The sequence below is a fragment of the Petaurus breviceps genome, unplaced genomic scaffold (genome assembly GCF_028583685.1).
Source record: "Petaurus breviceps papuanus isolate PSGF00001 unplaced genomic scaffold, PetGlider_PUasm1.0 208, whole genome shotgun sequence".
NCBI lineage: Eukaryota > Metazoa > Chordata > Mammalia > Diprotodontia > Petauridae > Petaurus > Petaurus breviceps.
In genome coordinates this window covers 15668626-15681448 of record NW_027185852.1, presented here as the reverse complement: position 1 = coordinate 15681448, position 12823 = coordinate 15668626, and positions in this window count along the sequence as shown.

The following is a 12823-nucleotide window of genomic DNA, read 5'->3' as shown; positions in this document are numbered from 1 at the left end:
CTTAGAGAACCTGTCACATAGTTGTACATTTTTTGGACTAGAGCTGTGATTTCACTGGTATAGGAAACTATGGAAAAGCAGATTTGAATGAGATCGGCAGATTATAACCAGAGAGAGTCAACAGAAACATTGAATTTTTAAGTGACTTGCCCAGGAACAGAGTCACTCCTGTCCTGAATCCTCTTCTCTTTCCCCCCAGAGTTTCCCTTGCTGATCTAATGATTCTCAAATCTATTTATCCAGCCCTGACCTCTCTCTTGAATTCTAGTACCATACCTCTAAATATCTGACAGAGATCTCAAACTGAATGACCCATATACATCTTAGAAACAACCCAGCCAGAATGACACTCATTATCTTTCCCCCCAAAAAATCTTTCTGCTCTCCTTAATTTCCCTTCTACTGCTGAGGATGCCACCATCCAAGTCACCTGGGCTCTCTACATGGGCATCTTCCTTAACTCCTTAGCCTCACTCATCCGCATATCCAATCTATTCCCAAGGACTGTCGATAATACCTTCATAACATCTCTCATGTGTCCCCCCTTCTTTCCTCTGACATTGACACCACCCTGGCACAGGCACACATCACCTCATATTACTGGGTAAGACGATTGCAATAGTTTGCTGGTTGGTCAGTATTGATATGACAGAGTAGAATAAGTGTCATATAGGAATGCAAGATAACCTGGGTTTAAAGCTCGCCTCAGATACTGAGTCCATGGAAAAATCACTCAACTTCTGCCTGCCTCAGTTTCCTCATCTGTAAAATGGGGATAATAATAGCACCTAGCACCCAAGGTTGTTGTGAAGGTCATATAAGATCCTTTGTAAAACACTTTACAAACCTCAAAGTACCATATAAATGTTAGCTATGAGTCTTCCCCCACTTCATTCCATCCTCCATTCAATTGTTACCTGGGGCAGCTAGATGGTGCAATGGATAGAACTCTAGGCTTGAGGTCAGGAAGACCCAACTTTAAAACTTACTCAGACACTAGCTGTGTGGTCCCTGGGTAAGTGACTTCATATCTATTTGTCTCAGTTTCCTCATCTGTAAGATGGGGATAACATCTATATCTGAGATTGTTGTGAGGCTCAGAGGAGATGACAGTAAAGTCCTTAGCACACTGCCTGACACATAGCAATCACTATATAAATGTTAGCTACTGTTAATCTACCTAAAGTTCAGTTCAGACCGTATTACTACCTATTCAATAAACTTTAATGGCTCCCTATTGCGTCCAGGATCAAATACAAAACCCTCTGTTTGGCCTTGTTAACCTTAGCCCTTCCTAACTTTCCAATGTTCTTACACGTTATTTCTCGCCCATGTGTACTCTGATCCAGTGACCCTGGTTCCCTGGTTGTTCCATGAACAACACATTCCATTTGATGTGCTCCAGTCATTTTCTCAAGGCTGGACCTTATACCTGAAACACTTTCCCTCCTCTCCTCTGATTACTGACTTCCCTGGATTTTTTTAAAGTCCCAATTAAAATCCCACTTCCTGCAGGGAGCCTTTCCCATGCCTTCCCCCTGCTAATTATTAAGCATTTTACCCACATTATTTCACCTGATCCTCCTAATAACCTTATGAGGTAGATAGTATAATTATCTTTACTTTAAATCTGGGTAAACTGAAGCAGGCAACGTTTAAGCGATTTGCCCACGGTCACACATCTATCAGACTTTTGAGGACTGATTTGTCCTCCATCAGGGCTTCCTGACTTCAGACTCTGTGCACTGTGCTGCCACCTAGCTGACGAGGAGTGATGCTGCCATCTTTATCATGCTACCTGATCGTGTCTATTACCCAAGGCTTCCCTCGCCACCCTTTCTGTAGCCAAATGTGTCAACTCCCATTGGCTTAGTTACCCTTTCTGTACAGATGACTCATGTGTCTGTGTACAGGGCACCAGTCTCTCCCATGAACTTTAGTCCTGGATCACTGCTGAATATCTCAAAGTGGATGTTTTGCATGCAATTCAAACAGTATTTCAGAAATAAAACTCCTTTTCTTCTTCTCCTCTCAAATATGCCCCATACCCAATTTTATTTTTGTGGCGAAAGGTATCACTATTCTGTAACAAATGAAAAGTTTGAGAGACATAATTAATTATTCATTATTGATATTATTAATTATGTGCAGGCAAAAATGAATAGATTGAGGTCACATATTTTCCTTCATAAAGCAAAGATGAAACTTGGGGGCATCTGTATATTTAAATACCCTTGGAATACTGAGTGTTCTCAACAGAAGGAAATCGACTCATATAGATTAACAATTAATGAGAGAATCAATAATATATAAACATAGGCTTAGATTAATGAGTGGCTGAGGGAAGTGACTTTGATTATGTCATTCTTGGATAAAGAGACTCATCTCTACCTTGATAACCCCTACCTCTGTCAATCTAGAGCAAAGTATCTATTTTTTCCACCCAGTATTACCTGAGCAAGTCAGTGGTGGGGTTATGGTGAGAATTCCACCTACATAAGATAGTCTTTCTTTTTCAACCAGAAATAAGCTGCAGTTGTGGGGGGAAGGGAAAGGGTGATGACTAAGATTGAACCCATTCTGATCATCAGCCCTTTCCTTCGGAGGCTGCCTTTACCAAGCAACTAAATGAGGAAATAGGGAAAAAACCTGGATTCCCCATATTAGTAATTGTTATGAATAAGTATTTCACTCATTCCTCCTTTGATTTTATTGAGATATAGTCTCTTCGGTGAATCACTAATTGATAATGACTTAGACTTCAATGAGGGTAGTTTTTTTTTTCTTTTTTTAACCGATGTTGCTTATGAGGGGAAACAATGTGTGGGGGGAAAAGGGATATTTATGGATGTATTGACATGATCCATTGTGCATCATTCCCTTTGGTAAGCAGGCCTTATTAAAACACACATAAGGCAAAAATAAACAATAAAAATAAAATTGTCCATTCATAGGTCCATTATGTTTTAAGGCTCAGACATCTCAGCTCATACAGCTTTCTAGTTCTTGGGAAATATCTCCTGATACAGCTCTCTGCTCTGGATGGGGTCTCAGAACACTTTCCAGCTACCTGGATTCTCTGGTTCAAGTCACTTATAAAGATCCCAGTGTCTGATAAATTTTCTTTTAAAAAGTTGTTCTTAACAGAATTTTTTTCTATGTTTTTTGGAGGGGAAATTGGGGTTAAGTGACTTGCCCAAGATCACATGGCTAGTAAGTGCTGAGGACGGATTTGAGCTCAGGTCCTCCTGACTCCAGGGCCAGTGTTCTATTCACTGTGCAACCTAGCCACTCCTCTTAACATAATTTTAAATTTACTATGTCAATAAGCATGTCATATAGGGAAAGTAAGTTGAAACCCCATATGAAATTGGGGAATCTTTTAGACCATAAAATTTACACTTTCAAATTAGCCAATTCTGGTTGATATATTCAAGAAACTTTAATACAAACTGAAAAATTAGAAAACTCCGAACCTAATTTTTTATATTGAGTATTGTTTATTCCCATATTTGGAGGATGAGATTTTTTCTAAGGCACTAATAACAGAATACTTTCTATAAGATGGCTCTTAATAAAAGAATGAATTATTTGAACAAGTGCTATATTAATTACAATAGCAACACATGGGATGTAATGTATAAATAAGACTAATAGAGTAATCAGTTTCAATACAGTGCTTAGAAACAAATTGGTTATAATAAAATATTTTCCATTTCTAGCCATGTTCAAACAAATAACCATTGTTAAAAGGGGATATCTTTTTTCTTTGAAAACTTTTAAAAATAGGTATTATTTTATTTTTCCCAATCACAAGGTAAATGTTTTATTTATTTCTCTATGCTTATTTATGTTTAGTTTTCAACATTAATTTACACAAGATTTTGAGTTATAATTTTTCTCCCAATCTTTCCCCTGTCCTCCACCCCAAAACAGCAAGCCTACTGAATACCCCTTCCCCCAATCTATTGTCTCTTATACCCTCCCCCATTACACCACAACTTTCTAGTAGGGAAAGATAGATTTCTATACCCCAGGGCCTGTATATCTTATTTCCCAATTGCATGTAAAAAAACAAATTATTTTTAAACATTTGTTTTTAAAACTTTGAGTTTCAGATTTTTTCCCTTCTTCCCTCCTCATGCACCCCCACTGGCAATTCAATATAGATTGCAATTTGTACTTGCCCAAATCATTTCCATAGTAGTTATACTGTGAAAGATTAACTATATTTCCCTCCCTCCTCTCCCACCCCCCACTTAATCTATTTTCTCCTTTGATCCTATCACTTTTCAAAAATGTTTGCTTCTAACTGCCCTCTCCCCCAATCTGCCCTCCCTTCTATCCTTCCCCCCTCTTATCCCCTTCCCCCCTGCTTTCCTGTAGGGTAAGATACCCAATTGAGTGCGTATGTTATTCCCTCCTTAAGTCAAATTCAATGAGAATAAGGTTGTCTCATGCCCTTTCACCTTCCTGCTTTACCCCTCCATTGTAGCAGTTTTCTCTTGCCTCTTTTATATGAGATAATTTACCCTAATCTATCTCTTCCTGTCTCCTTTTTCCAATAAATTCCTCTCTCACCTTTCAATTTCATTTTTTAGATATCATCCCTTCGTATTCAACTCATCTGTCTATGTATACATGAACATACATATGCCCAAACAAATATATATATACACAAATACACCTTCCTATACATACACATATATGTATGCATACATATATACATATATATTCCCTTCAACAGTCCTCATACTTAGAAAAGTCTTATGAGTTGCAATTATCATTTTTCCATGTAGGAATATACATAGTTCAACTTTAATAAGTTCTTTATGATTTTTTTTCGTATTTACCTGTTCATGGTTCTTTTGGTTCTTGTATTTGAAAATCAAATTTTCTGTTCAACTCTGTTTTTTTCATGAAGAAAGCTTGAAAATACTCTGTTTTAATTGAATGAGCATATTTTCCCTGTAGCTTTATACACAGTTTTACTGGGTAGGTGATTCTTGGTTTTAGTCCTAGCTCCTCTGACCTCCAGAATATCATATTATACACCCTTCAATCTTTTAATATAGAAGCTGCTAGGTCTTGTGTTATCCTGATTGTGTTTCCACAACATTCAAATTATTGCTTCCTGACTGATTGCAGTATTTTCTCCTTGATCTGGGAATTCTGGAATTGGGCTATAATATTCCTAAGAGTTTTCTTTGTGGAATCTTTTTCAAGAGGTGATCAATGAATTCTTTCAATTCTATTTTGCCCTCTGCCTCTAGAATATCAGGGCAATTTTGCTTGATAAACTCTTGAAAGATGGTGTCTAGGCTCTTTTTTGATCATGGCTTCCAGGTAATCCAATAGCTTTTAAATTATCTCTCCTGGATCGATTTTCCAGGTCAGTGGTTTTTCCAATGAGATACTTAACATTGCTTTCTATTTTTTCATTTGTTTGGATGTGTTTTACAGTATCTTGATTTCTGATATAGTCATTAGCTTCCATTTGCTCTAATCTAATTCTGAAGGAGTTATTCTCTTCAGTGAGTTTTTGAGATCCTTTTTCCATTTGGCAAATTATGCTTTTTAAGGCATTCTTTCTCCTCATTGGCTTTTTTGTCCTCTTTTGCCATTTGAGTTAGTCTATTTTTTAAGGTGTTATTTTATTCAGTCTCTTTCTGGGTCTCCTTAAGCAAGCTGTTGACTTGCTTCTTATGATTTTATTGCATCATTCTCATTTCTCTTCCCAATTTTTCCTCCACTTCTCTTACTTGATTTTCAAAATCCATCTTGAGCTCCTCCATGGCCTGTAACCAGTTCATCTTTTTATTGGAAGCTTTTGATGCAGGAGTTCTGACTTAGCTGTCTTCCCTTCCACTCCATGCCCTGATCCTCTTTGTTCCCAAAAAATGATTCTAGGGTCTGTTTGTTTGTGCTTCCTCTGCTTACTCATATCTCCAGCCAATTACTTGACTTTTGAGCTCTTTGCCATGGTAGATCTCTGCTTACAGAATGGAGAGAGCTTTGTCCCAAATCACTGGGGTTTTCACAGCTGCCAGAGCTATTAGGAGGATGCCATCTCTACAGCCCCCACAAGCTCTGGCTTATTGGCCACACACCCCAGGTCCACCACCCAAGACCATGATCCAGATCCAGGCAGGCTAAAGCAAGAGCCATTACCCTATGAATGGTTGTTTTGTCCCCCTATGACCTGTAGGCCAGGAGCTCCTTAGGCAGCCACGTGGTGGTTGTTGCACCACCTCCATGCCCCCACAGCTTCTCTCGACATGGGCCAGACCATGCTCTACCATCCCCCCTCTTCCAACAGAGTTCCACACTGGTCTTTTATTTTGTCTTTGGTGTTTATGGGTTGAGAAGTCTGGAAACCACCACAGCTGCTGATGATTCACTCTCCTGGAGTCTGCTCTTGCCATCGCTGGTCAGGGCCACCCTGGGGCCAGAACCGCATGGCTCACAGGGGCCTGTGCTTGGCTCCCAAATCAGTGTGATAAACCCTTTCTATCTGCCTGCTGGGCTTCCTTTAGCAGGACATTTGGTTCTTTTTGTCATTTTGTGGGTTTTGTAGCTCTAAAGTTTGTTTAGAGTCATATTTTTACATGTATTGGAAGTGGTTGGAGTGGGAGCTCAGGCCAAATTTGTGCTTCTACTCTACCATCTTGGCTCAACCTCCAGGGTAATCATTTTAAAACATTTTTTTTAAGTGGTAAGTTCCAAATTCTATCCTTTCCTATTACTTTTCCCTCCCTGGGCCAGCAAGCAATCAGATACATGTTATACATGGGCAATCAGGTAAAAATGTTTTCCTACTAGTAATTTTGTACAAGAAAATTCAACTTTTTAAAAAAGTAATAAAAAAGTAAGAAAGTGTAAGATAGCATGCTTCAGTCTGTATTTAGACAATATTTCTTTCTCTGGAGGCAGGTAATATGCTTCATCATTAGTCCTATAGGATTGGCTGTGATCATTGTATTTCTGAGAATAGCTACACCATTCACAATTCATCATAAAACAACACAGCTATTACTGTATGCAACATTCTCCTGGTTCTGCTCACTTCACCTTGCATCAGTACATGTAAGTTTTTCCCTGGTTTTTCTGAAATCATTCTGCTTGGCATTACTTAAAGCACAATAATATTCAATCACAATCTTATACCACACCTTCTTTAGTCATTCCCTCAAACTAATAGGCATCATTTCCATTTCCAGTTCTTAGGCACCACAGAAAAGAGTTGAGACATATATGTTTATTTCTACATATATGTCTGTATTTATATCTATATATATGCATACATGTACCATACATATATTCATGCATTCATTTAATTATCAATTAATTAATTGTTTATTTATTTATAGTTTCTTCCCCCCACTGATGTCTTTAGGATACAGAATTGACAATGATACTTGTAGATCATAGGGTTTGCATGGTTTTATAGCTCTTTAGGCATAGTTTCAAATTGTTCTCCTAAATGGCTGGATCAGTTCACAACTCCACCAACAATGCATTAGTATCTCAGTTCAATTTCCTCTTCTTTGATGGAGAAGTTATCTTTTTCATTTTTGAAACTAGCAATTTGATTTTTTTCTTTCTTCTCTTTTTAAATTCAATTGACAAATGGTTTATTTATTACGTTGTTTTTCCCATAAAATCAGCTTTAAGTTTTATTTATTAATTCATTGGTTTTCTTACTTTCAGTTTTATTAATATGACTTTTGCTTATCAGGATTTCAAATTTGGTGTTTAATTGGGGATTTTTAATTTGTTTTTTTTCAAGTTTTCTTTTAGTTGCATACCCAAGTCGTTGATTTTATCTTTCTTTATTTTGTTGTTGTAAGCAGCTGGAGATGTAAATTTTCCTCTAAATACTGTTTTGGTTGCATCCCATAAAATTTTGTATGTTATCTCATTGTTGTCATTTAATTTAATGAAATTATCAATTGTTTCTATAATGTTCTTTGACTCACTTTTAAAAGTATTAAGTTGTTTAGTTTCTAATTACTTTTAATCTATGTTTCCTTTGACCATTATTTAATGGATCTCTTATTCTGTGATTATCTGAAAAGAATGCACTTACTATTTCTTCTTTTCCATATTTTTGTGAGGTTTTTAATAATATAATTTTGAGTCAATTGTTGTGTATCTGTCATGTACCACTGAGAAAAATGTATATTGCTTTCTATTCGCTTTTGGTTTTCTCCAAAGAACTATCATACCTCTTTCTGAATTTTATTAACCTCCTTAACTTCTTTCTTGTTTATTTTTTGGTTAGATTTTATGTATTTCTGAAAAAGAAAAGTTGAAGTCCCCACTAGTATAGTTTTTTTGTCTATTTCCACCTGTAACTCATTCAATTTCTTCAAAAATATATTTGCCATGCCTTTTGGTGCATACATGTTTAGTTTTGACATTACCTCATTATCTATTGTATCTTTCCTTCCTTATATCTTTTAATTAAATCTATTTTTGTTTTTGCTTTTTTCTGAGTTCATGATTGCTACTCTTTCTTTTTTGACTTCAGGTGAAGAATAATGAATTCTGCTCCAACCGTTTACCTTTACCCTGTGTGTGATTCACTGCTTAAAATGTGTTTCTTGTAAGTCATATATTGTAAAATTCATATTTTTTTTTGCTTTTTAGAGGGAAATTGGGTTTAAGTGACTTGCCCAAGGTAACACAGCTAGTTTTTTTTGTTAAGTGTCTGAGGCTGGATTTGAACTCAGGTCTTCCTGAGTCCAAGGCTGGTGCTCTACTCACTGGGCCACCTAGCTGCCCCTCAATGCTAATTTTTTATTTGTTCTGCTCTCTACTTCTGTTTTATGGGTGAGTTTATTGCATTCACATCTATATTTATGAAAAAAAAAACGATGTATAATTTCCTCTATGCTCCTCTCCCCCCACTTCCCATATTCCTGCTCACAGGTGTTTTGCTTCTGATCACCTCTGCCAATCTGCCCTCCCTTATATCAGTCACCCTGCCTTCTATTATCCCCATCCTGGTTTTTACTTACTTATAGGGTAAGATAGATTTCTGTATCTAACTTAATGTGTATGCTATTCCCTTTTTGAGCCAGTTCTGATGAGAATAAGATTTAAGTTCTGTCCAAGACTTCCCTATCTTTTCCTCCATTATAATAGGCACCTCATATCTCTTTTATGTGACATCATTTACCCCGTTCTATCTCATTCTATCTCCTCTTTCCTTCCAGTGCAATCTTCCTTCTCACCCCTTTATTTTGTTTTCTTTGGGTATCATCCTATCAAAGTCACTATATGTACATATATATATGTATGCATGTATGTATGTATGTATCCTCTGTCTACATGTACTTTTTTTCCTAATTGACCTTATAGTAATAAAGTTCTCAAGAGTTACAAATATCATCTTTCCATATAGAATTATAAACAGTTTAACCTTATTGAAACTTTCATGTTATCGCTTTCTTGTTTCTTTTTTACCTTTTTATTTTCCTCGAGTCTTGTATATGGAGATCAAGCTTCAGTTATGGTCTTTTATATAGAAATGCTTAAAAGTCTTCTATTTTCTTAGTTGTCCATTTCCCTCATGAAATATTTTATTAAATTTTGCTGAGTGATTCTTGATTATAGCTCAAACTCCTTTGCCTTGCAGTACATCAAATCCGAAACCCTCCACTTCTTTAATGTGGAGGGTGCCAAATCCTGTGTGATCCTGACTGTAGCTACATGGTATTGGAATTGGTTTTTTTTTTGACTGCTTGAAGTATTTTCTCTTTGATCTGTGAGCTCTAGAATGTGTTTTTTGTGTTCCTAGGAATTTTCATTTTGGGAACTCTTATAGGTGGTGATTAAAGAATTCTTTCGATTTCTATTTTGCCCTCTGGTTCTAGTATATCAGGGCAGTTTTCCTTGATAATTTCTTTTTTTGAGACTTCTTTTTAATTTTTTAACTTAATATTTTATTTTTTCAATTATATGTAAATATAGTTTTTGACATTTTAAATTATTTATTAATTATTATTATTATGTTTCAACTTATATAAGATTTTTAGTTTCAAATTTTTCTCCCTCCCAACTTTCTCCTTCTCACTCCCTCTCCAATATGGAAAGCAATCTAATACAAGTTACACATGTATAATCGTATTTAACATATTTCCACATCAGTCATGCTCTGAGAGAAAAATCAGAACAAAAGTGAAAAACCATGAGAAAGAAAAAAACTAAAAATAGTATGGTTTGATCGGCATTAAAGTATTTCTCTGAATGTGGATGACATTTTTCATCATGACTCTTTTGAAATTGTCTCGGATGATGGTTTTCCTGAGAAGAGTTAAGTCTGTCATAGTTGATCAGTGCTTAATGTTGCTGACACTGAGTACGATGTTCTGGTTCTGCGCATTTCACTCAGCATCAGTTAATGTCAGTCTTTCCAGGTTTTTTTTTCTGAAATTTGCCTTCTCATCACTTCTTTTGGTCAATTTTTAAAATTTCTTTTAAATTAATTAATCAATTTATTTTCAACATTCACTTCCACAAGATTTACAGTTCCAAATTTTCTCTCTATCTCTCCCCTCACCCTACCCCAATGTGCATTCTGATTACTCTTTTCCCCACTCTGCCCTGCCTTCTATATCACCCCCACCCTTCTCTTACCCCCTTCCCTTCTTTTATTTTTGGTAGGGTGAGATATATTTCTATACACCATTGCCTGTGTATGTTATTTCCCAATTTCATGTAAAAACAATTTTTAGCATTCATTTCTAAAACTTTGAATTTCACATTCTCTCCCTTCTTCCCTCCCCACCCACCCTCATTCAGGAAGCAAGCAATTCAATATAGGATATACATGTGTAGCCATGCAAAACACTTCCATAACAGTCATGTTGTGAAAGGCTAGCTATATTTCCCTGCATCCTATCCTACCCTCCCCCATTTATTTTATTCTCTCGTTATACCCTGTCCCTCCTCAAAAGTGTTTGTGTCTGAGTATTCCTTCCTCCCTTTTGTCCTCCCTTCTAAACCACGTCCCCCTTATCCCCTTTCTCCTTACTTTCCTGTAGGGTAAGATGTCCAATTGAGTATGAATGCTATTCCCTCCTTAAACCAAATCAGATAAAAGTAGGGTTCGCCTATTCCCTCTTGACTCTCCCCTCCCACTTCCCCTCCATTGTAAAAGCTTTTTCTTGCCTTTTTTATGTGATATAATTTACCTAATTTACCACATTATACCTCTCCCTTTCTCCTCCCAATACATCTCTTCCTCTCTCTCCCTCCCTCTCCCACCCCTCTTTCCCGCTTTTTCTCACACTCCCAATTAACATCCCCCTCCCTCCCGGGCGCCTTTCCCATGCCTTCCCCCTGCTAATTATTAAGCATTTTCCCCCCCCCCCCTCTCTCTCCATATATATTATACATACATACATACCTCTAAATACCCTAATACTGAAAGAGGTCTCATGAGTTACAAATATCATGTTTTCATGTAGAAACATAAACACTTCAAGTTTAATAATTCCCTTATGATTCTTCTTTCCTGTTGAACTTTTCATGCTTCTCTTGATTCTTGTATTTGAAAGTCAAATTTTGCTTGGTAGGCAATTCTTGGTTTTAATCCTAGCTCCTTTGACCTTCAGAATATCATGTTCCAACCATTTGATCCCTTAATGTAGAAGCTGCTGGATCTTTTGTTATCCTGACTGTTTCCACAGTACTCAAATTGTTTCTTTCTGACTGCTTGCAATATTTTCTCCTTGACCTGGGAACTGTGGAATTTGGCCACAATATTCCTAGGCATTTTCCTTTTCAGATCTGTTTCAGGAAGCAATTGGTGGATTCTTCCAATTTGTATTTTACCCTCTGGTTCTACAATATCAGCATAGTTTTTCTTGATTTCTTTAAAGATGATGTTTAGGACCTTTTTGGATGATTTTTTTCATTCTTTTGGTTCTGTTTTATAATTTCTTTATTTCTCATAAAGTCATCAGCTTCAATTTGCTCCATTCAAAGTCTGAAGGAAATATTTTCTGCAGTGAGCTTTTGGGCCTCCTTTTCCATATGGCCAATTCTGTTTTATAAGGCATTCTTCTCCTCATTGACATTTTGAACCTCTTTTACCATTTGAGGTAGTCTCTTTTTTTTTTTTGCTTTGTGGAGGGTGGAAGGCAGGGCAATTGGAGTTAAGTGATTTGCCCAAAGTCACATGGCTAGTAAGTGTTAAGTGTCTAAGACTGGATTTGAACCCAGGTCCTCCTGACTCCAGGGCTGGTGCTCTATTCACTGTGCCACCTAGCCACCCCTGTAGTCTATTTTTTTAAGGTGCTATTTTCTTCAGCATTTTTTCGGTCTCCTTTTGACTCATTTTTCATGATTTTCTTGCAGGACTCTCATTTCTCTTCCCAATTTTTCCTCAATGTGCTCATCATTTCTTATAGCCCAGAGGTATTATATTATATTATATTCTCATACCACAACTGGTTCCAATATTCCCCAATTTATGGGCATCCCCTCAATTTCCAATTCTTTGCCACAACAAAAATAGCTGCTATAAATATTTTTGTCCATGTGGGACCTTTTTCCATTTTTATGATAGCTTTGGGATACAGACCTAGTAATGTTATTGCTGGATCAAAGGGTATACACAATTTTATATCACTTCAGACATAGTTAGAAATTTCTCTCCAGAATGGTTGTATCCATCCACAAGTCCATCAACAGTGCATTAATGTCTCATTTTTTTCCCACATTTCCTCCAAGATTTATAATTTACCTTTTCTGTCCTATTAGACAATCCAATAGGAATGAAGTAATACCTTAGAATCATTTTAATTTGCCT